At 42.7% G+C, this 26,948-nt stretch overlaps 1 long non-coding RNA gene across 1 annotated transcript in view; it reads right to left on the minus strand.

The window, feature by feature from the left end:
• The window catches only part of LOC122674212, a 222,411-nt gene that overhangs the window by 69,225 nt on the left and 126,238 nt on the right, over positions 1–26,948 (minus strand). The window contains exon 3 of the long non-coding RNA XR_006334929.1: positions 22,407–22,461. This is a non-coding gene — a long non-coding RNA (uncharacterized LOC122674212). The remainder of the gene's footprint in view (positions 1–22,406; positions 22,462–26,948) is intronic.

Raw genomic sequence — 26,948 nt, forward strand, 5'->3', positions numbered from 1 at the left:
ATACTTGGGGCCAAAGACAGAACAGAGCCCTAGAGGAAAGGAGGTGATTCACGTTCCTGGGAATTTGCAGCCAACCCGGGAGACACAGCAGAGAGAGGAGGCCAGAGCCTGTAGGATTGCAAAAGCTATCTCAAAGCCCTGGAAATCATTAGCCAGTCCTGATGGCAAGGGCAGTCTGCTCAGATGGGTCTGTGGAGAGACCCAGTGTGGGTCGTTTTATGACGACCACTGTTCACCTGACGATCAGCCTTCTTGACGCCAGACCCCTGTCTGTCTCTGATACTTAATGTCTGAGGCTCATCCCTTATTATCCAAAGACCATTTTTCAACTCAGAACCTTATACAAATGAAAGAGTTCATTGAGACCTAGAAAGTCCATATGATGGAATAGCCCATAAACAGCATGGTTTATGTATGCTGAATGTATGACGGCAAGGCATGCACATGCAGAGTGAGGCAATGACACAAAAAAAACCTCAAATCCTGCAGAGACGTTCTTGTGGCAGTGTTCAGGACAGATTTCCAGGTCAGGTAAATATGAGCTCTGCTCCCACCTCTGTGTACTTGGAGACAGATTACTCAACCTCTCTTAGACTTATTTTCTCCAAATAAAAAAGACATTGTGTTGAATACCTGTTTTATAAATTTGTCTTGAGGATTAAATGAGAAGTTGTAGGCAAAGGTCTTAGCATAGAACATAGAAGGTAATCTTACACATACATACTATTTAGTAGGCTAGTAGGCACATAGCAACTATTTACTAGTAATTATTGTTAGCTATCAATCCTTTCCTTCCCTCTGTCCCCACTTTTGGGATAAATGAAAACCTCTGCCAAGAGCGACTTAAAAAGATGTTTCTGGTCAGGTTCTGGCTAGGTTTTAAGATATTCTTGTCCTAATTTCATGTACTTGGCTGGTCTTCTATGCCCCACAGGCCCTCGTCCACAAAAAGCCTAATAGCCTGGGTCATAACAGGCTTGGTAACAGGGCTGATATGTTAATAAAAAGACAGATTTCTCAGCCTCTGTCTTCTGTTGTTTTCAGACATTACACTGGGAGCTTAAGTTGCGACTGCAATCCTGATTTACTTCCTGATCAATTTGGACAATGCTGGAAAAGGAAGTGGTCCCTTCTGTTTCTTCCAGTGTGTGTCAAGAGACAAGACCTCAGAACTGTGACTCTTAGAGCTACCTTCTAGCAGCCAGAGAGAGAACTCACACAGATCAGAAGGTCCCATGGAGTACATGCCTTTCAAAAATGCATCTTTGAGCATTCTGTTGCAAAATGAGATAATTAAGGATGATGAAGTGAGATTTTTTTTTTTCAACAATGCTTTTCATTAATAGGATTATCTTCTGTGCCAAGATTATGGTATACTTTGGGAATCAAGATGTGGGTTTTTTTTTCTTAAGCTTTTGATTTATTTATTTGGCTGCATTGGTCTTAGCTGTGGTACGTGTAATCTTTCATTGCAGTGTACAGATTCTCTGGTTGTGGCACGCATGTTCAGTAGTTGGGGCACAAGGGCCAGTTGCTTCGAGGCATGTGGGATCTTAGTTCCCTGACCAGGGATCGAACCCACATCCCCTGCATTGCAAGGTGGATCCTTAATTACTGGACCACCAGGGATGTTGCTAACTTTTTTTTTTTTTTTTTAACTTTTAAGTTTATATTGGAGTACAGTGCCTGGAGAATCCCATGGACAGAGGAACCTGGTGAACTACAATCCATAGGGTCACAAAGAGTCAGACAGGACTTAAGCAATTTAGCATGCACACATATAGTTGATTTACAATGTTGTGATATGTTCAAATGCACAGCAAAATGATTTAGTTATACATATACATGTTTCTGTTCTTTTTTAGGGATTCCCTGGTAACTCAGTGGTAAAGAACCCACCTGCCAAGGCAGGAGACCCAGGTTCAATCCCTGGGCTGGGACAATCCTCTAGAGAAGGAAATGGCAATCCACTCCAGTATCCTTGCCTGGAAAATTACATGGACAGAGGAGTCTGGTGGGCTACAGTCTATGGGGTTGCAAAGAGTTGGACACCATTGAATGGGTAAACAACAGTTTTGTTTTCAAGTTCTTTTCCCATTTAGGTTATTACATAATATTGAGCAGAGTTCCCGATGCTACATGAACACACTGCTGTATTTAAAATAGATAAACAAGATGTGCTTTTTGTGTATGTGAAATTATAGATGAGCGGTTTTTTTAATGCCCTGACTTAGAAAAATAAAAAGTAGGCAAACCTATGTTTCCCCCTACCACCATTCAATTTTTTAAAAAATTATTTTTACCAGCTCATGAAATAAAAATGCTGGAAACCACTGATATAGACCACCCTGGCTGTTTGGGGAAAGTAAATAACTTCCAGATTAGCAGCTACCCGGAACATTTCCCCAGATGATAGACCCCCGGGCTTTTGCTGCATAAATTATTTCATGTCTCTTATATGGTGAATACAGCAAATGAGGGCAAAAGGAATTTTATGAGAGTTCACAGGTTCCCCCAATAAACCAATGGTGTACAGTAAGGAGGGATGCAAGGTCAAGAGCGCTGCTCACACTCCCACTGTGGATACAACCCTTCCTTTATGCACACAGGCCTGAGCCCATTCACTGTTGGTGCTGATCCAGTACTTCCAAAATATTACATTAATATTTTAAAACTTTAAAAATAAAATATCTTTTGTTAGAGTTTCAACTTCAACCTGGTTTTGTTTGGGTTAAAAACACCATGTTTCTTTTTTTTTTCTTTGGTGAGGGTCCAGTATTGTAACGGGCTTCCCCAGTGGCTCAGTGGTAAAGAATCCTCCTGCCATGCTGGAGACGCAGGAGACTCGGGTTTGCTCTCTGGGTCGGGAAGATCCCCTGGAGGAGGGTATAGCAACCCATTCCAGCATTCTTGCCTGAAAAATCCCATGGACATGGGGTCGCAAAGAATCGGACATGGCTGAAGCAGCTAAGCATGGCACGGAACATTGTAAAACTGCTCCTTTCATCATTATAACTAGGAGGTCCCAAACTTCACTAGCCATGAGGTCACATGTCCAATGATATATCCTGAATTATGTGTTTTGCCCTATCTTCTCATGTTTGCCAACCTGCTTCAGTGAGTTTTTCTAAAACTCTCTGAGAAGAGTTCATGTGATTCTCTTAACTTTCCTGGGAGTTACATGATACTGGGCTCCATCCCTGAATGGGGGAGATCCCCTGGCAGAGGGCATGGCAACCCACTCCAGTATTCTTGCCTGGAGAATCCTATGGATAGAGGAGCCTGGTAGGCTACAGTCCATGGGGTCACAAAGAGTCAGACATGACCGAGCAACTTTCACTTTCACTTTTCATAAGATACTGACCAGCCATTGGACCTTCATACCATCCCACGGCCCCAGGTCATCCTTCCTGTCCTCTAGGCCTTAGTCTCCCTCATCCTCTCTTCACCTCCCAGGCCATCGTGGTTCATTTCTGCTGCCTCTGCCTGGAATGACTATTCATTCAAATCCTTCCCCTCCTCCAAGGTTCTGCTCAAGTCACATTTCCTCTAGGAGTTCTACAATCCCTAGCATACAAATGTCCTCTTCTCATTTTCCTGATGCACTCTGTACTCCCCAAATCCAGGGCATTGTGATGAATGCTGAAATGGCTATTTATGTGTCTATCTTCCTACCACTTCCCATTACTATGTGAGCTTCGGATGCAAGGACTACATCATTTTCTCCCTTTTCTTTTAACTCAGTGAAGAACCGGCACAGTGTATTAAACACAGTAAGTCTGGTAAATACTAAATAAAACCGAATTGCCTTAAATTCTCACTAAGTTGTTCTCGACTGATTGTCATACTTCCCTGGAGTGTTTAAGAAAAAACTCTGTTTCCGCCAATAGGAATATTTGCTCTAATCAGTCCACAGAGGGAAATAATGACTCTTGAACCTTCCAGGAAACCACAGAGGATGGGTAGCCTCAATCACATTCAGGAAGGTAAAGTGCCAAATAAGCATATGGATTCATGACAAGAATCCACACTGTGTCCCCCACCAGTCACTCCAAACAACATCGCTAGTTGATTTTGTGCAATATTAGCCTCTTTTAACCAGCCATCATTTCCTCTTTAAAAAAAAAATAAGAAGAGTTAAGGGCAAGTAGGAAAAAAAAAAAAAAAGCCTTTGAATTAAAATCTTAGCTTTTCTTTGAACATCCAGATGATTAAATGAGATCCAGACGAAAGCAGGCAATTTCCAAAAAATAAAACCCAGCCGGGGGTATCTGCATTCCCTCATGTTTCTCCTGGTAACCCCGTGGTAAAGTAAAGTAATGATTGATTCAGAGAGAATTATGGCTATTATAAACTGTAATCAGTGGTGGATGAGAATAATTACACAAGGAAAGGGGGAAAAAGCTGAAACATGGCTGAGCAGTGTTCTGATGGATGGGGAAGTCATTTCCTGGCCGTTAATGACTGATTTTTCAACAGTCAGCACACAAGCTTTAATCCCAGAGGCGAGAAGGAGAAAAAAAAAAATGGCCACACTATTAAGGATGCTACTGATGTAACCTTACCAATTTTAATCTGAATATAGTTGGTGCCTAGCCCCCTGTCTGTCCCTGCAATTGCAAAAATACCCTTTGGGGGTGAGGTTAGGGCTAGCCTTTATCTGACAGATACCAGAAGGAGTTACAGTTGGAGAGAAATCCCCCATATCACGGTGGTGGGATACAGCATCCCGATGTCACAGCATTGTAGGTTGCTAGAACTAGAAGGGCCACAGAAATCACTTAATTCTCTGTTCATTTCATAGATGAGCCCAGAAAGGTGAAGGAACTTGTTCAAGTCACATAGCTGATCAGCTTTAGACTTTATGGAGAAATTGCCCACACAGGACCAGAAGGCAGGTTGGCTTTTGTCAAACACGCGTGATGGGATCTCTGAGGGAGATATCTTTGCTAAACCTCTTTCAAATTCGGCATTAGCTTAGTCTCTTGCCCATTGAGCCAGGCTTTGGAGTTCAATATCCTGCCTGCATGAGTTGTTATGGGTGAGGTTACCAGAGAGCTGAGAGGCCGTGGTCTTGTTTTGGTTTACAGACCAGCAGCGAGTCCTGTAACCTGTGACACTGACACAGAGAGAGAGACAGAGGATCCAGTTTATCTTATCGTTTGCAGCCATAAAACAAGATAACTGATGGAAATAGATTAAAAGTCATAAAACTGTGTAAAGCAGAACAGCCAAAAGTCAGTTGGTGACAACAACCCCCTTTGGAGCCCCATGATTTCAAAGAGCCTTTGGAATACTTTAGTGAAGTACTGGGTCTCTCTCTGTCTCATCTCTAGTACAGAGTCTCCTAAAGCAGAGAAGATGGGTGGTAGTGATGAGCCTGTGACAAATTCCAGCAACCTCTCCTCACTCCCCCACTCAAGGACAAAGCACACGAGAAGGAATGAGCGGGTCGTCTCCTAAGAAAATATGACTGCCTCTGGGACTAAATTATGTCAAGATATAAGATCAGGAATGTCCAGATGCTGTTTATCCCTTCTTAATTAAATTTGGACTTCTTTAGGGGAAAAAATACCTCAGTTCCAGGAAAAGTTGTTTTGATTCTGAGGCTATTTGGACTTTGTTTTATGAAAACAAACATTTTAATCAAGATACCACCATTCCTGAATTTTCACTGTGAAGGTATTTTCTGAAGCAAACTCTCTAGAGCAAGTAATAATTGAATAATGATAATCTATTCAGCACTGTTTAATCATCTCAGTATTTTCTGTGTTTCCACTTTTAGTTTCCTGAGACTATTTTCATCAGAATCAATCCCTTTCCAGGGACATTTTACAAAAATACTTTGAGAAAGTATTTGTCCACCTGGCATTCTTTTACCCTTCTTCTATCAAGCATACCTTACTTGTCCTTTAGGGAACTGTGATTCCCCACATCTACAGGATCCCATATACCCACAAATCCCAGAGCAGCATCCCAGCCTGCCAGCCCTTCACCCCACCAACTCTCCACTCCACCAGGCCTCTACATGACCGCAAATGCAGAAGAGGGCCATGATCCTGAGGGCTAGTCCAGGTCCTCCATCCCCAAGCCAGAGTGATTGGCATTGAGAGGGTCATTTCTACTGAGCTTTGTTACGTAGATGCTGAGAGAGTGTGTGCATGCCTGATCAATTTGGAGCAACAGCTGTAAGGAGATGGTTTCTGAGCTGCCAGTATTATCTTCCCATCTGTAGGCAAAGAGAGAGAGAAAGAGAGACTGAGGGAGAAAGAAACCCTATATGTCATCCAAGCCCTTGGATCTATCAGAGCCTGACTTTTTAAATCTGATAATGGTGGACATCTCAGTTATGTGCATGGATGGACTCCTCTTGTGCTGTAAACTAGATGAAATCAGGTTACCTTCTCTCTAACTACTCAAAGTCCTGACGAAGACTAAAGCTTTTCATTGGACTCGCTCTGATTTAAATTTTGACCAGAAAGTTTAGTACTTATTTTCAAAATTGAAATATTTGTAGTGAATATATATAACAAAGACCTATTGTACCTTTTAGAGCAGAAACATGTATCCTTTGACTGTAACTTGGATTTCGAAGCCCATTATGCATCCAGTTACAACCAATCTTTGCATCATATGTTTGGCATGAATGAACAAATGATTGAACAGACAGATGGGCTAAAAGTCTTTCAGATATTACCCAGAACCTACTGGAGACCTCCATCCTGCCAATGAGCTATTGGAGTGAATAACTATTTTTCTTAACCATGCATGTGTGCAAATACACACACACACACACACACACACACACACTCCAACACTGTCCTATTAAGCTTAACTAGAAAAAAAAGGAAAAGCTCTCTGAAGAAAGTATTGGAAATGATTGTTTAAAATGTGATTTAAGGAAGCATGCCATTCCCCCACGCATGTGTGCATGCGAAGTCACTTCAGTCATGTCCTACTCTTTTCAACCTTATAGACTGTAGTCCATAAGGCTCCTCTGTCCATGGGATTCCCCAGGCAAGAATATTGGAATGGGTTGCCCTTCTCCAGGGGATCTTCCTGTCCTAGAGGTCGACTTATGTCTCTTATATTTCCTGCTTTGGCAGGTGGGTTCTTTACCACTTAGCGTCACTGGGAAGCCCGCCGTTCCCCCATAGGTAACACCAAAGGTTGGATCAAATTTTAAGAACTCCAAAGAGAGGCAGAAACTACAGAGGGGAAATTTAGATATCTGGCTCAGTGTCCCTTTCCCTTTCCCCCTGGAGTCCTCCCTTTCTCTGCTGTGTCTCTAAGGATCTAGTCATGAATAATGAAGCCCTCCATTCCTCATAGGTGTCACCCTGCTCTGCACCACACCTCCAGGGTGAGAGCGTGGCACGCACTGAAGTCCCGACCAAGTCCTAAGCGCTCTCAGGTGCGCGGTTGAGTGCTCGAGGCTGTGGGCCAAGGCATTCCCAAGGCTCTTCCCCATTAGGGGATCCTTGGGGGGTGCCACATGGCATGAGGGGACCCTGTTAGACACAACACTGGTTGGTGACTGGCAGAACAGGCTGGTGGGGCAGTCAGGCCAGCCCATCGCACACGGTGTTCTGGAGCTGGTGCTGGCCTTGCTCTGCTCTGAGAGAAAACACCCTGCCTGGGCCTACACCATGCGTGTGGAGTGCAGTTTCTCACTCGGGAGGAGGAAGAGAAGCCGCCCCTGGGCACAGATATCAATGAAAATCACCATTACCATGATGGCACACAGCTTCACCTCCAGGCAGGGCCTTCCCCATTTTATTCTGTCAAGATGGCCATCTTCACGAAGAGTAAATGGATTATTTTGCAACAGTCACTTAACCCCAGAAAATGAAGACAGACCCTATCACAGCTATTGGGTGTCTCTTTGTCTTATCTGTTGATAGCCTCTTGGGTGTGACATATTTCTGTGGGCTTACCAGTAGGTCAATTTTCTGTATTGGTGGGGCTCTGAATATAATCATGAAACTTTATATATATATATCCATTTGCTTGCTTGCTCAGTGGTTTCAGTCATATCTGATTCTTTGTGACCCCATGGACTATAGTCCACCAGGCTCCTCTGTCCATGGAATTCTCCAGACAAGAACATTGGAGTGGGTTACCATTCCCTTCGCCAGTTCGCTGGCATGTGCCACCCCAAATCCCCTCTCGCCCGAGCTCCAGTGGTGCACCCACCACTTGCCATGATCCCAGGGAGGTCTCTTGCTTAGCACTGGCAAAGTGCACAGCCCCTTCCCTAGGATGTGGAGGGCAGCCCTGGCCTCAATGTGACTGCAACTTTGCCCTGCAGAGGAAACACCTGTGAGGCCAGTTAGAAAGCTGCCCGTAGACTCGGGTTCAGACCTCAGGCCGGCACTTTCCATCTGGCCTCCCCACGTAGGGCATCTGAACACGTAGTAGCTGAACAGTGCTCCGGAGGTGCTCTCAGCTATTTGTGTAAGTGATGGCTCCCTGTGAGGTGTGTGTATTATTCAGAGAGAGGCAGGGGGACGAGCTGCCTGGGGGCAGAGTCCTGCCGAGTGACTGAGTGAGTAATGGGCCTTAGCAAGGGCAGCAGCTCACGGCTGCCAGCCCCCACCCCATCCACATCCACGCTCCAGCCTTTGCCAGATCCACTTCCATTTGGTTGAGCCCAGAAGCACTGAACTCAGAAAAGGGTTGGGGGGAAGAAATAACCCAAACCCAGGATAGAGGACAAACAGTGTAGAGAAGCCTGTTTAGAAAAGATTTAGGCATAAAGACATTTTTATATATTTTTAAAGCACCAATAAATTCCTTCTCATAAAAATGACAGGAAACCAATTTGGAATGAAAGGGAGAAACTTACAGAATTACCCAAGATACTTGAAAGCAAATGAATACAAGAGAAAAGAGCTCAGAACCTCAGCAGTGATGGAGGTTGAGCTCAGCGCTGCGCTGCAGTAGTAGCCTGACTACAGACCATCCGAGGGGCCCTCCTGGAGGCTGTGCGGGTTCAGGGGAGAAAGTCGAGGCATGCGGGGATCCCAGGACCAATACAGCTCTCTACTGAAGATCTGCCCAGTGAGGTGTCTGCTGAGACCTGGCCTTTCCCCTCCCAGGGTGTAAGGTCCAGGTAGGGTTACATGCCCTGTGAGGGTCTTTGAGGGCCTCTTAGCCCTCTGAGTCAGCTGTTTTAAGATTGTCTGGGACTCTGCTTTCATTAACTAGGCCTATCTTCTTTCTGCTAGTTCACAATGCATAGAACATTTCTCCTAAAATTGTGAAACACTGATTTTTTAAAAAATGTCTACTTTTATTTTCTTTTCTCAAAGCTTAGCTAAATTTTAAATGAAAAAATATTGTTTTAAAATACATGTTACCTAGTTTTTTGATTACAGAAGTAACCTACTTTCATACATCTAGAAAAACCGAGAAAAGTACAAAATATTCACCCTTAGTAATTTTGGACGTTGTTCTTTTTTCTTTTCAGTGATCCTGGAATGATAAATGCTAGACCCTTGGGGTTTTCTTTGAATTGGGGCATTTTTGAGAAGTCCCAGGAAGTAATCTATAAAACACAGTATGCTGTAAAACACACTATACCAGCCCCTTCTCAGAGATGCTCAGAGGAGCTTTGCAGAGAAGTATCATTGTTAGACTTGGTTTACAAAGTCTCAAAATCTTGTATGATTCCAGAACACTTTGTTTCAGGGAACATACATTGCCATCCTGTGGAACTATTCTGCATACACAGTTTTGAAACTGCTGTTTTATCATCAGAAAATGTAGCAGCCTGCTGCCTTTTCTTGTGATGCTGGCTTGTACGCTCTAAAGAGCAGCTGGTTGACATCCCCAGGCCCTCATATGATGATGTTAATTCAGGGGCTGGTCTTTGAAATACCATTGATTGCAATTCCAGTTTGATATATTGGATAGTTTTATTATTGTGCCTCCTCTTACTGTTCTGTTAAAAACATTCAGTGTCTTGTTTCCTAATGATTATCATCATCATTATCATTAATGACATTTATTGAACATTCACTGCTTCCAGGCACTGTGCTGAGTCCTTCACGTGAATTACCCTATTTAACCTCACACCAGCCTTATCAGGGAGACAATATTATTCTTCTCATTTATTAGATGAGAAAACTGAGGCTCAAATTGGTTAAGTAATGTGCCTGGGGTCAATTAGCTACTAAGTGGTTCAACCAGGATTGAAATTCATATCCCCTGTCTGTTCTTAACCATCACATGCTATTCATTTTAAATATCTCAGGTTCAAGGTTTGCAAACATCCATGGAGATTTAGTGTGCACATCTTAAGATCTTATGGACTTTTCCCCTCAACATATTTATAGCTCTAATCTATCTAATTACCTAGCTGCCTTCCCTTTTTCTTCTGGCCCTTTCCTCTAGCAAGTATTTATTAAATTTCTACTACATTTCAAACACCGAGTTAAATGTAAAAATGAAAGTTCAGTTTGAGACTTAGTCCCTTTCCTTAGGAAGCTAAGAGTTCAATGTGAGATTCGAATGAATGAGACAACACAGAGGAATTGAATCTAGATCAGCGGGAGTCAGAGAGAACCCCCTACAGTGGCTGATAAGAGAGGTGAATTTTAAAGCACAGGTGCCCACTAACAAGGCCAAGGACTGACATTCCAATGTCAGCTTTGTGAAAACAGACAAGTATGTGAAGGCCAAGGAGCCACAGTGCTGGAGCTGGGTTGGACTGAAATGAAAGCACTGGGCTCAGCCAGGAGGAAGACTAGCAGGACAGGTAGAGTCTGGTCTAGAAGAGACCCTGTGGGCTAAATGGAGGGATTTTAGGTGTATGGAGGATGAGAGAAGTTTGTGTTTTAGAAAAACCCCTCGACCATCAGTGGGGAGCTGCCTGAGGAGGAGAGATTAGGCATAGGGAGTAGAATGAGGAAGCTGGAATTTAGGGGGAAAAGTAATACAGAACTTCCCTAAGACAATGACAGTTTGGTTAGATAAGAAGAAAGATATTAGAGAAAATTTGGGGGAAAAAATTGAGAAGATTTGACTGACTTTTAGATGTGGGAAGTGAGTGAGGAATAAAATGACCCCTGGATGTTTGTGGGGATGATGCAGGCAGGAATTAGAAACAGCAGAATGATAACCTTAGAAGACGGATAGTACCGGTGACCAAGGGAACCCAGGAAGAGACAAAGAGTTGGTGGCAGGGAGCCTGTGTGTCTGGCTTGGACAGCTCAGTGGGTGACCACTGGGATAATTTGGGGCTTCATCTCAAGAAACCTACCTACTATTTGGCTTGTCCATCCTCCTAGAACTGTGTAACACTGTTGTTGTTGTTGTTGTTGTTTTTTTAAGCATGTTTTTATTTTCTGTGCTCAAATCTTAGCTAAATCTTAAATTTGACAAAATTGTTTTAAGATAAACATTAAGTACTTTTTATTATAGAAGTTATATATTTTTATTTTACACATTTAAGAACATTGAGAGAAGTACAAGATGTTTACCCTTCCTGTTACCTTAGAGAGCTGCGTTTGGAGGTTGTGTATTCTTTTTTTCTTCTTCATTCTCCCCCACCTTCTCTCATTTACTCTTATATGTATGCATTTTATTTAGTCATTTATTCATTCATTCATCTATTTATTCAGCTGGTATTTATTGAACATCAACTCTGTGCCAGGCATTGTTGTAGGCACTGGGGAAATAGCAGCAAGCAGCACAGTACCTCAAGGAGCATAAATTCTAAAGAGAGAAATTCTGACAATAGATAAGCAAAAGGATGTAAAACAGGAAGGAAGCGGGGCAGGGCACATCCTTTGAAAGAATAACATAGCCTGAGCATACAACATAAACTGATTAGAACCAAATGGGTCCAAGATGGTGGACAGGTCAACTTCCACCAGACCTTGAGCCACAGTATACACTCATTGTAACACATCACCAAAATGAATGACTTCTCTCAAGTGCCATGAAAGTTCTAGGGCTGACCATCAGAGACCAAAATGTGGCACAATTCCTGGAAATCTCAGTGGATATTTGCCATTTTATGTAGAGTGGTCTGGAAAGACCTCTGATAACATGACACATTCAGTAGAGCTGTGAAAGAGTAGAGAAGCAAGCTGAGAAGCAAACCCAGGGAAAGTGTTCTGGGCAGAGGGAAATCGAGTGCCAAAGGCCTGGGATGAAAGGATGCTTAGCATATTTGAGGAACAGCTCATGACTGAAACAGAAGGAGTAAAGGGGAGAATAGCAGATGAAGTCATGGAGGGAGAGGGAGCCAGATCAGAATTGTTAGAGAACAAATTCTTGGAAGGACACATAGAGACCTGTTTAGGAGGCTACTTAAATATTCTGCTGAAGAGATGATGGTGGTCTGGACTGGTGGGGTTGTGGTGAAGTGGTGAGAGGCAGTCAGATCTGGATCCATTTCCAAAGCAGTGGGAAGGGATGTGTGAGGCAGGGGTCAGAAGATAACACTTTTAATGGAGATTTTGGTCCAGAATGTATAATATTTGTTTATGTATATACTTACATATCTTTTTATATAGTTGAAAATAATTTTATATCCTGCTCTGTCCCACCACCATTTATTTATTCAAAAAGCAAAAATAACTAAAGGATGCGAACAGCAGACATACTTCCTGTTTACTTTTTTTATCCTTATCTCCTCTTTTCTCTTTTTTCTTGTTGGACAAAGAAAATATACATGAATTAAGCCATGCATTCTGGATTTTGCTTGTGAGGGGCCTCCGCTAGAGGCTGCACTTTATTTGAACTGTGTGGCCCATGGCCAAGGGAAATAAAGTTTAATTAATGCTAATTTTTCTAACCCCTTTCTTTGCCTTTTCAGCAAAATAAAACTACCTTTGGGAGAACGGGCAAGAAAAAAAAAAGATAAAACAGATACCATACTACTAAATCTAGCCATTGATAGAGCAAAAATATTTTGCTATGTGGCTGCATTTGGTCATAAACAATAAAATAATTTTTATCTTGCTCCTTCCCCTACCTACCTCTCTCTAAGTTTGAACAAGTCAGTTGATTTTCATTTATCTTTGTTTCCTTAGAAGATTTAGACAATCTGTGAGTTTGTTTGCATTGGGCTGTGATCTGAGTGCTGGTCTTGGTTGGCTGTTATTACAGCTAGACTGTAGGGTATGGAGAGAGTCAGCACGGTGGTCCACCTGCTGGGATGCTCATTAGGGTACATTTGTTGGCCTTTCCCATCTGTGAAATCACCTTAGACTAGCTGCTTAGGGCCCAGCTACTAGGAAGCAATCTTTGCCTATTTCCATAAGTAACAGTTTTTCCTTAATTAAGTTGAGAAACAAGGCCTGTCCTTGTTGTTCTACAGTAAAGACCCTCAGTGGCTAGTATTTAAGGGGTTGCTTTCCTGCCTTTGGTCTACTTGCTGAACATTTTCAGGTTATGTTTATAAAGTAGTTAAAGTGTAGACTATGAAGTGGTCTCGAAGCTAGAGCATTCCCATGAGAAAATGGTATAACATAAAGCCTTAGAGTCTTATGGCTGGATAATTGTTTGAAAGAATCTAATCTGGTCCCATTCTCTCCCTCATTTCCCCTTGCCCAGATCAAAAAACAAAGGAAACAAAACAAGCGAATGAACACAAACAAAATCCTCCACCACTATCCTCCGCTATTATGTCCATCCTATTTTTAAAATGAGGAAGCCCAGGCCTAGAGTGTGAGCGGTCACCCAACCTGACAACTACAGAGCTAGCGTGAACCAAGTGAGGCTTGGCTCAGGGGGTTAGCACTGAGGACCCGGTGGCTGCCATGAAAACCCAAACACATTTGCTGTTTGGTTACTCTTTGGCCCTGGCTTTTGATAACATCACAAGTGAAGGCAGAGACACATCTCACCTGGACCACTGCAGTGGCCTCCAAAGTAAGATCCCTTTATAATCCTTTCTCTCCTCTAGTTCCTACTGGAAAGATCTGGGGCTCTGAAGCTGAGGGAGGTTGGGGTAAAGGAGTGGAAGCTCAGAGCTGCACAGAGATGAGACCAAGAGTTGTGACATGAAGCTGCCTTCAGTGGAGAGCTGTATTTGTTTATGAGCCTTCTTCCTGCTGATGGTGGAAAACACTTGATCTTCAAACTTCAAGCTACATCATTTTCTTCTGATAACAATAATAGACTCTTCAGAAAAAATTACTTTCCTCCTCTCAAGGGCTTCCCCTACCTTCTCCTGCACAAAGAGGCATCTTGGTTAGTTGCATGGAAAATCCATGTATCCTCTCGGCATTGGGATATTTATTCTCTAGGACTTTGCCGAATCTGTCACTGAGTGTCTGAGGTTGATGAATCTATCTGTGACCAGGCATGTCACTTCTGGTGGTCCTCTCATCCTCCACAGGGTTGCTTGCGTGTCCTTATGACATGGCAGATGACTTCCTGCAGTGAGTGATCCAAAAGGCCAAGGCAAAAACTCCAGTCCCTTTATAAGCTAGCTGTGGAAGCCATATGTCCCCACGTTTGCTGTATTCTGTTGGTCACACAATCAAACCTTGATGCATTGTGGGAGGGACCTATATAAAGGTGCAAATATGAGCAGACAGGGATCATTGGCATCCATCTTGGAGGCTAGTTTCCATAGCAACTGAGGTGTGTGTGCTCTGGTGGGAATAGATGACCCAGCAGACAATTTAGAGAGCTCTATATACCATCACTAAATTCACTGCTCTGTCAGTGAAACTTTCAATAATATATACACTGTGGGAGGGACTTGAGATTAGGAGGAACTCAAATATTTCTCATGTGGAAATATTCTTACTCACAGCCTCTTCATGTTCTTTAGTCTTGGAATTATAAATAACGCCCCCTCTGTCATTTTGTTATGTCAGAGGTAAATATTTAGAAATCCATTCTCGGTGAGCACCTTAGAGGGTAATGTGTCTTAAGCGTCACTTAGTATTGTGCAACCATCTCAGCCAAGGCATCCTCTAGATAGTAACTTGTTATTTCTCTTAATTTATGGGTGGTTTGTCATTGAGACTTACTGGGAGAAGAAAAGGAGGACCCAGAGGGTCCATGAAGTCTTTCCACTAGTCTTTATTTTAGATAGACAGTCCTTCTCACTTTTGTTAACAAAATTCATGCAGTGCAGTATACATTTATGGAATCTCACCATGTTAGAACTGAAAGAGATTTCCGCAATCATGCATTCCAGCTCCATTCTTTCACAGGGAAGGAAGCCAATGCCCTGATCAGTGAGGAGATTTGTCTATTATCAGACAGCTTATCAGAAGCAAACTGAGAACTAGAAGCCAAATTCTTAACCCCAGTCCATTGTGTTTCTTACTACTTCAAGCTGTTTCTAAATCTTCATTTCAAAAAATTTTTGATGTAAAATATTCTGCCTTTATCACAAGCTTTCTGAGGTAGATCATTCCTTTTTTAAAAAAGGAAGTCATTATTAATTCTTCTGGAGTCAGAGTCTATTTTGAGAATTCCATGTCAGTTATAGGCTCACTTCCAGAAATATGCATTTACTCATAGACACACCGGAGAAGGCAATGGCACCCCACTCCAGTACTCTTGCCTGGAAAATCCCATGGATGGAGGAGCCTGGTAGGCTGCAGTCCATGGGGTCGCTAGGAGTTGGACACGACTGAGCGACTTCACTTTCACTTTTCACTTTCGTGCATTGGAGAAGGAAATGGCAACCCACTCCAATGTTCTTGCCTGGAGAATCCCAGGGACGGGGAAGCCTGGACGGGGCTGCGATCTATGGGGTCACACAGAGCTGGACACGACTGAAGTGACTTAGCAGCAGCAGCATAGACACACAAGATTTGATGCACAAATTCAGGGAGTGCAGACCACCTGAAGGCCATCCTAGGGGAGTGAGCAAGTCAGGTCACAAAGCCCTGTTTAAAAGTTTATTTATAAATGTTTCTTTAAAAATTAATGTGTTCTGTACTTCCAAAATTATACTGTAAAAATATTCTTGATGAGCTTTGTTTTCCCAGCATTTAAACAACATTCTCATTTAGATTATGTTACCGTCTTTGGAAGCTGAATTGTCTTCTGGCTTCTCTACTTGCAATGATTTTTCCTCGAGCCCAAAATATTTCTTTAATGCATCTTCCAAAGTATTCTCTTTTAGGTCTCTCCTTGTCTAGGGAGATTGCCTTTATCTCATTTAATTGAGAATATTTTTGTTTTATGGACTGTTTGATATTTGAAAGACTGTGAGGTTAAATCCACCACCTGTAGATCTTCCTCCACTGAGCATTAGGCATTATTTCATCACTACATGACAATTCCAATCAGAATTCAAAGCTTGCACTGACAGCTTGAGTCTGTGGGGTCATGTCTAAGTTTATCACCTAACAATCCAGGAATAGGTTTCTTTGGGTTGTTCATCTAAGTCATTCATTCTGCTGTCCAGCTAGATGAGTGTTTCATATCTTTCATATTTTCCTCCCTCCTCAAATACCAGTGCCCCTTCCCTTATCCTCATCTCAGATGAAGACCTTATTTTCTATTTCACTAATAAATTGCAGCAACCTGCAGAGAACTCACAGGCTCCCATGGCCATATCCTCCCGTCTCTCTGCACCTATACTGTGGGTACCAGGTGCCTGCTGATTAGGATAAGTGAACTGTTCAAGGTCAGTCCCTGCTCGTGCAGTAGGTCTTATTCCTTCTTTCCTACTCAAAGACATAGCTCCAGCAATCTCTTCTTCTTACTCAAACGTTACTCAAGTCCTTCTTTCTGTACTGAATTGCTCCAATCAGCATGCAACCCTACCATGATTTCTCCACTGTACAACAAAGCTATGATCAGACTTTTCTACTCTTAGTTACAGCAAAACTCCTTGAAAGACTTGTCTCTACCCTCAAGAGTGCATTTCTACTCCTCTCATTCTCTTCTAAATCCACTGCAACCATGTTTTCACCCCCACCACTCTGTAGAAACAGCCCTGGTCAAGGTCACCAATGAACACCATGCTAGTTACGGCAACTACTTACCCAGCCTTGCATGTGCTACCTATTGTGCCTCTGAGACCTGTCCCCAAACTTCCTGTTTGTCAAATGCTCAGCCTATCACAAATGGAAGGAAGGTGATTTTACCCATGTGCTCCCCAATTTTGATAATGCTTCATATCCAGCCCCCCTTTTTTATACAATAAAAAAATTTTTTTTTCTTGTGAATTTGTTTTTATTTTTATTGGGCTCTAGGGGATGGGATGGGGAAAGCTCTGTATATACAATAAAAATTTATGAAACAATTAAGTCCATTCAGTGGACTTGTATGGACTTCCATTTTACATAGCATGAAAATGACTTTCATTTATATGGAATGGAAAAATGGACTTTCATTTTACAATGAAAATGTAAAATTTTCTAGTCTACACATACAAAGAGGTGCGTTGGCAACTATCCAATAACCCTGGACTGTTTAGGAAAAGAGATAAAATAACCGAGACATTCTGCTGCCCCTGGCCCCTAATCTCTTGGCCTCAGTTGGAGCTATTTGGGCTTGAAGGATGTGAGCAATGGTCTCAGTGTTTGCTTTCCCTTTTCCTGAGGAGAAGGGCCCAATGTCTAGAATGTCACATATCTTACTTCAAAGGAAAATGCACAGCTTGGAAATGGAGTTTTAGGAGCCAAGCAAGCTACACCGTCTTAACAGACAGCAACCAAGATGGTCTCCATGGGCCCTGGAGTGGACGACTGTGCATCAGACTCCCATGGGGGGCTCAGACTTATGGACAAGACAGTGGTGGTGGACTCTGGTGGGTGGGGGAAAGCATTCCTAATAGAGCTACATTGGAAGGCACTGTGTTACAAGTTATTCGCAATTTATTGCAGTGGGATATATATGTCTTCCTCACCAACCAGGAGGAGAAAAAAAGGAACTCAATTCATCTTTTAAGAACTCAGACTATTTCTTCTTTGTCTCCTCATGGGGCATTCTCCATTCTATCTCCTTCCAGAATGAAAGGTTCATTTATTTTCCTAGATAAGGTCTGAATAAGGGCAAGATATAATTTAAATGCAGTCAAGGCTTAAGATAAATCAGTCATAAAGAGGCAATTATTTTATATTAAATCTGTGTCCTTTCTAAAAAGGAATTTGTATTTATCAATTAACTCATTTTCACCATTTAATTTTTCTAAAGGAGATCATGAACTTTAAAAAAATCATGATTTTTTTTTCTATTTGTAGAAAGATTTAGATCACTTGGGGATTCATATCATATTATAGTCATCTTTTTTCATCAACATTTTATAAATACTGAGAAGTACTGTAGATCTCATTTTTTAACTTAAACATCTAAAACTCATGCTACATTTCTGTCATACTTTCCAGATTATTAGATTAGTGTTAGGAATACACAACAGGCAACTGAGCATAGCAAAAAGTCCAATGTCATTTGCAACCAGACTTGAGTGTGAATTCCAAGCCTACACTGCAAGATCTGGGACTGGCTATTTAATCTTACAACATCTCAATATCCTCAACCAAAAATGGGGACAAAAAGGACATGTAATTGTAGTGAATATCCATTGTTTTTGCCTGTTTGTCATGCATTTTCTTTTCTTCTAAACCAGGTCTTTTTTTTTTTTCCCCTTAGGAACTGTCCTTCCTCAACTCTTGGCCCATAAAGTCCTGCTGGAGCCCACCTCCCTCTAGGTTTGGGGTTGGACACATGAACTTCCATTCAGGCATCACATTTCCTTGGCCAGAGTGACAGGTGATAGGTATTTGTTCAAGAAAGACCCTCCTCCATCAGCAAATCTACTGATGGTCAAATATAAGTCTAGACATTGAAGGTTCTGTGGTAACAGAATCCATTAGGAAAATGATAGTGAACAAGACCCCTAATATGCCTGCTTGGACCTACAATCCAGCTGGGAAGACAGACTTTAAATAAATAAAGACAGAGGACAAGACAGAGTCTGTGATAATTATGACTATGATGGAGCTGTGGAGGGGAAAATCAGGGTTCAGGGAGCATGTTGGAAACTGGAGGGTTAAAAGTCACTTTCCTGAGACTGTCTTTAGTTCCTTTCCTCATCCATAGAATGAGATGGACACAACTGTCCTTCCTATTGCCCCCTATGGGGTTTCAGGAGGATGAAATGAGTAAGCAACTGTGAAAGAAAGTACCCCACACGTACAGGGATATTATTAGAAATAGTCTATGGTGCAGTTCATGAAAAAATGGTACCTAATAAATTTAGGACTATGGAAAGAAGGAAAAGAGTGGGAAATTATATATTTATGGAAGAGTAAGTCAATTATTTGGAGGAAAATTCATTATATACTTGAATAGCTAGAAGGTTTAGAAACGTACCTTTCCTATTGTCGCTTTTGACTGGAGCTAATATTTGTTGAGATCTTTTCCAAATCTGCTAAGACCTTTTCTTTCCCCTCACTCCCCTCACATCTGAGTCCTGAGCAGAGAACATCTGTTTGCTTCTAATACCCAGCCAAGGTTGTGTTTTATTCTTTATTTCTCAACACTACCCAAAATACCTCCAGACATGCATACTGAGAACCTTCTGCTTGTCCAGCCCTATCCTAAGAGCTCTGTGCAATGTGACACAAGCCATCTCAGCATTTTTCTACTTCCCCCAACCCTACTTTACCTCCCCTTCCTCATTCTTGGAGGATGACCCCCCCAGCCACACACATACACACTCCTGTTTTTCCTGAGAAGTATAGGGCTGCATGGACAGTAGGGGTCCTTCCTTTTCAACTCTTGTGTCCTCTTCTATTGAACCTGCCTCAGAAGGGTCCTTTTTCCCTTCTGAGGCAAAACATAAGACTAACTCTGACCTATTCCTCTTTTTAAAATTTATTTTATATTAGATTACAATTGAGTGACAATGTTGTGTTAGTTTCAGGTATATAGCAAAATGATTCAGTTATGCATATACACGGATTTATTCTCCCTGCCCATTCCTTCTTCATTCCAGCCTTGGTCCTTCATTTATCCTACAAACTCTTCCTTTTGTCCATGCATAGCAGTCTCCTCTATTTTGGAAAGAGAATAGCTCTTGACCCTACTCCATCTTCAGACTAGCATGTGCTTTCTCTCCTTCCCACTTTTACTACTTTGTGGGTGAGTTCGCCACACCTCTACCTCCTCACCACTGGCTTTTTCTGAATCTGATTCCTGTCTCTCCTGCTACTGAGATTACCCTCAAGAAAGGCTCTATGACTTTTAAACAACAAACAAAGGTGTTTTCCCAGTCCCCTTCCTCTCTGACAAGAGCAAGAATGTATGAAGAGGAACCAAAGAATTGGGCAATACAAAAAATCAGAAGGGGCCTGAAGAGGATTGGATCAAAGTGTGGGTTTATTCATGGCCCCATGTGCCTCTCTTCCTCTCTTCCTTTGAGTGGTCATCAACAATTGTGGCTGGGTGTGATCCCAGGTTCTCCTTCTTCAGCCCTGGGCTTTCTTTAGTCACTTGGGACCATTAGAGCTCTGGTGGTACAATTTGTAATGTAGTTTGAGAATGGCATGAACAATTTACATGGCTTTTAAATATTCTCTCTATTATGTCATCAAAACTCTGGGACTTAATTAAGGCATGCCACCCAAGGCTTGTGAGGCTCCTTGTCCATCCTCCAGAAGGTAAAGAGCTTTACTTAGAATGCATGGAAATAAATGTAGCCTGTCTGAACGGAGTAAGTGCTCAAAGTGCAGGAGCTGTTATGAGTATTAATGAGCACATGGGTTCATGGAGAACCATCCCCCTCATGGCCTTGACAACAATCTACCTGTTTTTTCCATTTTCTAGTAATCAGAAAAAAAGTTGGTTTGCAGTAATGGTTGTCAAGAGAATACAATAAAAGAGCAAATTCCTCTCTTTTCTCATATGCCAGAAATGAGAACCACCTTGTCCTTGCCTGGCCTCTGTGGGGCTGTTATGTGGTCCATTTCCTTTTCTCAACCATCATATTAACACTGTGAGGAGACTGACCATGCTGCCTGCCATGCCCTCCCCCTTCACAGTGGCCTAAACCACTGAATCAACCATTTCCTAGGTCAACTACTTGATCATCATTGACTTGATCTGAGTCTCAAAATGTGTTCTTTGTAAACTGTGTGGACTGAAACTTCTGTATATAAAGAAACACAGGAAGATTTTAACATTGTTTTAATGTTTCCACTCTGAATAAACCACTTAAACTTTGTACATCTCAGTGTAGTTAGAGAATATCTCTGTCTAGATACAAAAAAGACCCTGTGCTGGGAAAGATTGAGGGCAAGAGGAGAAGGGGATGGTTGGATAGCATCACCGACTTGATGGACATGTGTTTGGGTAAACTCTGGGAGTTGGTGATGGACAGGGAGGCCTGGCATGCTGTGGTCCATGGGTTACAAAGAGTCGGACACGACTGAGTAACTGAACTGAAATACAAAATGTCTTAATTTTTCTTTTGATCAATTCAGGATTCCAACTCAATTTCTTATCAGCTAGAGAAATCCCTAAGGTCTCAGAACTAGGAATAGGTGTGCTTCCAAACAAGATTGTTCTTTTTATCCTTTGGTACTAAGCAGCATGGAGTGGCCCATAGTTCCCTCTTTGCAATGGCCACAAGGAAGCTCAAGCTCACATTTGCAGCCTGATGTTGGTAAAGGCAATGATCTACATACACTAGCAAAATGTAAGGTCTATATTTTATATCTAAACTTAAATGGTAAAGAACCCGCCTGCAATGTGGGAGACCTGGGTTCAATCGCTGGGTTGGAAAGATCCCCTGGAGGAGAACATGGCAACCCACTCCAGCATTCTCGCCTCGAGAATCCCCATGGAGAGAGGAACCTGGAGGCCAACAGTCCATGGGATCGCAAAGAGTCAGACACGACAGTGACTAAGCACACACACTCTCTTGGTTTTGTTTATTTTTTTCCCACTTTTATCCGAATCCCCAACCTTTTCCTCACTTTTCAGATTTTGTTTTTATTTTTATATCACTGGCAAACATAAGTCATACTAAAATAAAATGCAAACTCTTAGTACAGCTGAAAAAGTAATCCCATCTCATGTTGCCCCGATCACCCTTCTAAATGCATCCCCCATCATTTTTTCCCTTGTTCACCCTGACCGCTGCTGCTCCTTACACTCTCCACGCACTTTTTTATCTCAGAGCTTTTGCACTTGCTATTCCCTGTCCCTGCCATGCTCCTCCCTATTGAGGCTCACCACTCCCTTCATTCAGGCCCCTGCTCCAAAGCCACCTCTTCAGGTGGGCTGCTTCTGCCCTCCATGTCTAAAGCAGCATCCCCTTATCCCTTTGGCCTCGTACTCTGCTTTTCTTATATTAGAAACTTTATCTTGGCCTCACATTACAGAATATTTTATATGAGGCAGACTAGGGGAGCGGCTATGAGCACAGACTGGGGAACCGAACTGTGTTTATATTCTATACCACTTACCAGTTGTGCAGCCTTGGACAAGTGATTTCACCCCTCGGTGCTTCAGTCTCTTCCTCTGTAAATAAACATGGTAAATGCTAAGTATCTCATTTGTAAATAAATTAAATAAGTACTACTTTTCGTTTAAACCCTACTTGATCTGTCTTATGTATCACTATATTTTTAGCTTGAAGAACAGTGCCCAGTATATGGTTGTATTTAAATATTTGTCAAATCAATTCTCTTTAGGAATGAAGCAAGGACATTAAAAGTTAAGTAAACGCATTTTCAACCTGAAGTTAAGAAGAATATTGGGCTGAGATTTGAAAGACAGAGATTTCAGTTCTTGCTTTGTCACTTACGAGTTAGTTGATTTTAGGCAAATGAGTTAAAATTTGCCCAAGTCAACTACAAAACTAGAATGAGACATCTCAACTCTGCTCCAGAGGCATCGGGAAAGTAAATTAAAACTTTTACAAACCTGCATTTGCTCCATAAATAGAGGCAATATTGTTCCCCAAGGAGAAAAGGAAGCTGTGTTTATTAAGCGCTCCTATGCTGTAGACTCTGAATTAAAAGCCCTGGGAATGTGGAGGCTAAAAGCTTGCCTCACCTTGGGAATGCAGGGACTAAAGACTTTTTGGTCAGCTCCAAAGGAACTGACAGAATTGTAAGGAAGACAGAAAAGTCAGCAATTCCAAAAGAGTGATGAGTGCTCTGACTGAGGTCCGTTCCGGAAATGCAGAGGAGAGGCACTTTTAGGTATGACCTTCACACTGAAACTTGGAGGATAAAGTGGAGATGTCTGGGTAGGGAGAGTTGTTTTGGACAAGGGTGTGTGTGCAGATGTGGAGCTGTTTTCAGAGCATGATTCAGGATCTGAAGGTAGTGCAGCCTGCCAGGTGGCAGGTGCCTGGGAGAGGAAGTGGCAAATGATGATGCAGAACAGGTAGGCAGGATCAGGTCTCATGGGGTGATGCTAAGAGTCTCCTCCTCACTCCCCAATTCTTCCCTAAAAGTGGCCTGAGTACCTCCGCAGCTCAAAGATCCCTTTTTGCCCCAGGAGCCCTTCTAACTCCTATTGGCCTCAATGCCGCCTGCTGATATGTATGTCCTGGGCCTGGGGGATGCCAACAGCATTTCTCAGAGAGGAGCTGGATGATAACTCCAGTCATCAGACCTGGCCAAATTTTTCCTAGGCAAATATGCATTAAACCTTCCAATGCTTAACGAGAAGGCTGAAGAGAGTGTGTAAGCAGAAGAAAAAGAAGGGCAGCAGGAGTTAGACTCAATTGTATTCTCTTAAACACCTTGACCCTATTTCTCCTTTTCCCCAAATTATTTCTTTCATTGCCTTCTCCCATCATGGCAAATGAGTTATCCTGATGGCTCCAGTTCTCCAAACTGCTCTCTAGCTGTGCCCTTTGTCATGTGAGTTGTGGCATGAAAAAGCTAGATGTATTTCCCCACCCCCTTGATATGGCTTGGCCACGTGACTCTCTTTGGCTGTAAGAAATCATTGAAGGTGCTGGCAGGCAGGTTCCAAGCCTAGCCCTCAATTCCCTGCTGGAACCTCACCTCCATCACAAGGGAAAGCCTGGGCTGCAAGAAGAGGCCAAGTGTGAGATCGCCAAGTCATCCACTCTGAGGCCGTTCTAGAGCAGCAACCACCTCCACTCCCACCTCCACCTCCACCCCTGGCCCCAGCCAGTCAGGCAGCTGACTGCAGAAGCATGAACAAGGCCAGCTGAGAGGTGCCAAGCCCTGACTACCAGCAGAACCACTTACCCAACCCTTAGGCTTGGGAGAGATCATTAATGGTTGTTGGGTAAACTATAGAATTTTAGAAGGTTTGTTATTCTGGATAGCTAGCTAATATTCTTACCAAAATTCATTTCCATTTGGTTCCTCCTTGCCCTAGAAGTGTTGGGGAGGCATGACCCTGGTGAGTAAATTAGGGAGAGGGCTTGACTCACCATTTGGGGACCTCTTCTCTCTACTCTCTCATACCAGGATGTAAAGTTCCTATTGATATGAGTACTAATGGCCCAGAAGAGACACCACTTGTGCTGCAAGATGAGTTTTCCCTTTCAATAACCCATTTTTCCCTTTACCCACAGCATGACTCCTCTTCATTTCCGAGGCTCAAGGTCAGTGCTAATTGGCATGGTTGCTCAAAGCTTCTCCGGGCATCACATCCTAGAAAATCTTCGCAAATTGGAGGACCCAGAGGGAAATGGCAGAATTTGATCACAGGCTGCAGATAATTTCACTGGCTCGCCACGGGCCTTGTTTGCTGGTGATAAAATAAAGGCTGGGAGCTCAGCAAGCAAAGTGGCTCCAGAGCTGATGTGTGGCCAAATGGTCTTGATGAGAAGGCAGGGAGCTATAAGCCCAGCTCGCCTTTTAATGGGCACTTTGTGCTTGTCTGGCTCCTTGTCCTGAGGTGAGGGAAAAATCTATTAGTGAGATCCAAGTCATTCACTTCACACGCTAGAGCCATCTGGGAGAAGTCTTACTCATTTCTTTTCTGATCCCCTAATTGGAACTGCTGACGGACTTGTGTGTACCTGAGTGGTTTAAGATGGGGATGCTGAGAGCTCTAGTACCAAAGCATTTTAAAGGGCAGCGGGAGATGTCATTCACATTGTCTGCACATCCGTTTGGATGGATGTGGATGGATGCCAGGAGCAGCCGGCCTGGAAGGTCTCTGTGCAAAGACTGCTGATTTGCAGTGACCTCTGACTGCACTTCAGCTGCTAAATCCTGTTGACCCCAGTGAGCTGAGACTGAATGTATTTGAAGTCAGCTGGCAGAGAGTCGGGGCTCGTTTTCTCAGCCTTCCTTCAGCATCTCAGGGTAACACAGACAGGATGTCTTCTGGAAAATGCCTTCTGGCTATGGTTTTCAGCGGCAGGAGGTAGAGGCTACTTCCAAATGTGATGTGAGAAACAGTTCAGATGTGGTCAGTTGGTTCCAATTAGTCACCCTCATGGGTCTAGAGATGACTGAAGGGGTTATGGACCAACCTTTTGGTTAATGGTTTACACTCTCACAACGTGCTCATTTAGTCATTCCTTGGGAGGTCAGGCTGGTTGTTTCAGGTAACGCAGTTGCAGCATCTCCATGGGAACTTGTGAGCATGAGTGCAGGTGAGAAGGGGTTCAGGGGAAGCCAGGATTCCTTCTGCACTGTGTTCCTTTGCATCTCACCGAATAGGCTCTTCCTACCTATGTAAGGCATTCAAGTCATTCATCAAATTTTTATTGAGCAACTACAATGTGCCAGGGACTGTCATGGGTGGGAATGCTACTACTCATGTGTTGCTCAAGAAGCACCGGGCTCTCCTTTGGGATACACTGTTCTTCTGATTCTCCTAGCCCCAAGCAGAGCAGCAGGACCACCCTCTCTGTTGTTTTTCCTTTTACCAGGTTGAACATGAGAGTCCTTACACAAGAATTGTTAGGCTCAGGTGCCAGTCATGCGTAGGTACTAGATTTTAGAGGGTGCTGAGCAGTACCAGCTGCCTCACACTTGGAGATCTTGGGTTCTATTCTTTGAAAGTGAAGCTGGGGAGCAGCCTCTCCAGCTAGAGGAAAAGGGGTTCAGGTTATCAACTAGCTTGTTGCTATGCAACCCAGAGACTGTCCTGAGGTCATTCCTTGAACAATCTTATTTCCAAAGCTCTATATTTGCACTTTAGAGCTTCCCAATATAAAAACCTTCATCTCTGGGCAAAACCAAAGTAGTGAGACCATCAAGCCACAGGGTATGTTGTAGTGGGAAACTTGGGGCCAGAGGATCTAGTGTTGACCCCCATTTCACTTTGCAGAAATGGCTGCCCACAAGATACCACATGAGGGACTGCCTGTGACTACCCCCCCTCCCTCCTTATATAGGAAGCATTCCCATAATATCTGTTAGGTGGGAGAATCCTGGGAACTTGTCCCTGGAGGCTCCTCATTCTGTGCCCCGAGGGCCCTGATTGCCTTTAATCTCCCTTCCTATCTGTATATGATCTTTATCCCTTCTTATCTCCTCCAGATAAATGAACATACTCTCCCTGCATTTGTCATATAGCTGGTTAGTATATTGGATCAGTCACACTTTCTTTCAGTCCAATCTATTATTGAGTGCCGAGAAAATCAATTTTTTAGGTAATAAAATTAATTTCTTAGCAACTAGATGAGTCTGCAATATCTGTAACACAACTGTGCCAAGGCATTTCAAAAAATCTACAAAGTGATGATAAAGTATCTACTCATTATAGGTTAATAAACTGATAGTATAAGACATTTATTCATTTTCATATAAATGTAGTGGCTACCCATTATCATGATTTATCCCCCAAATTTAGTCTTGTGTGCTTAAATTGAGAAGTTACAACATAGAAGGTTTATCTTTATAGCTGTCATTGGTGTCATATTTATATACATGCTACATCCACCAACATTTTAACAACTGAGTAGCAATATAAATTGAATAACTTTAAAGACTATATATGTTTCTCTCTAGTACAAGTGTACAGTCATTTATATCACAGCCTCATTTCTGTACAGACTT

This window comes from Cervus elaphus, chromosome 18 (assembly GCF_910594005.1).
Source record: "Cervus elaphus chromosome 18, mCerEla1.1, whole genome shotgun sequence".
In the NCBI taxonomy this organism is placed as follows: Eukaryota; Metazoa; Chordata; class Mammalia; order Artiodactyla; family Cervidae; genus Cervus; species Cervus elaphus.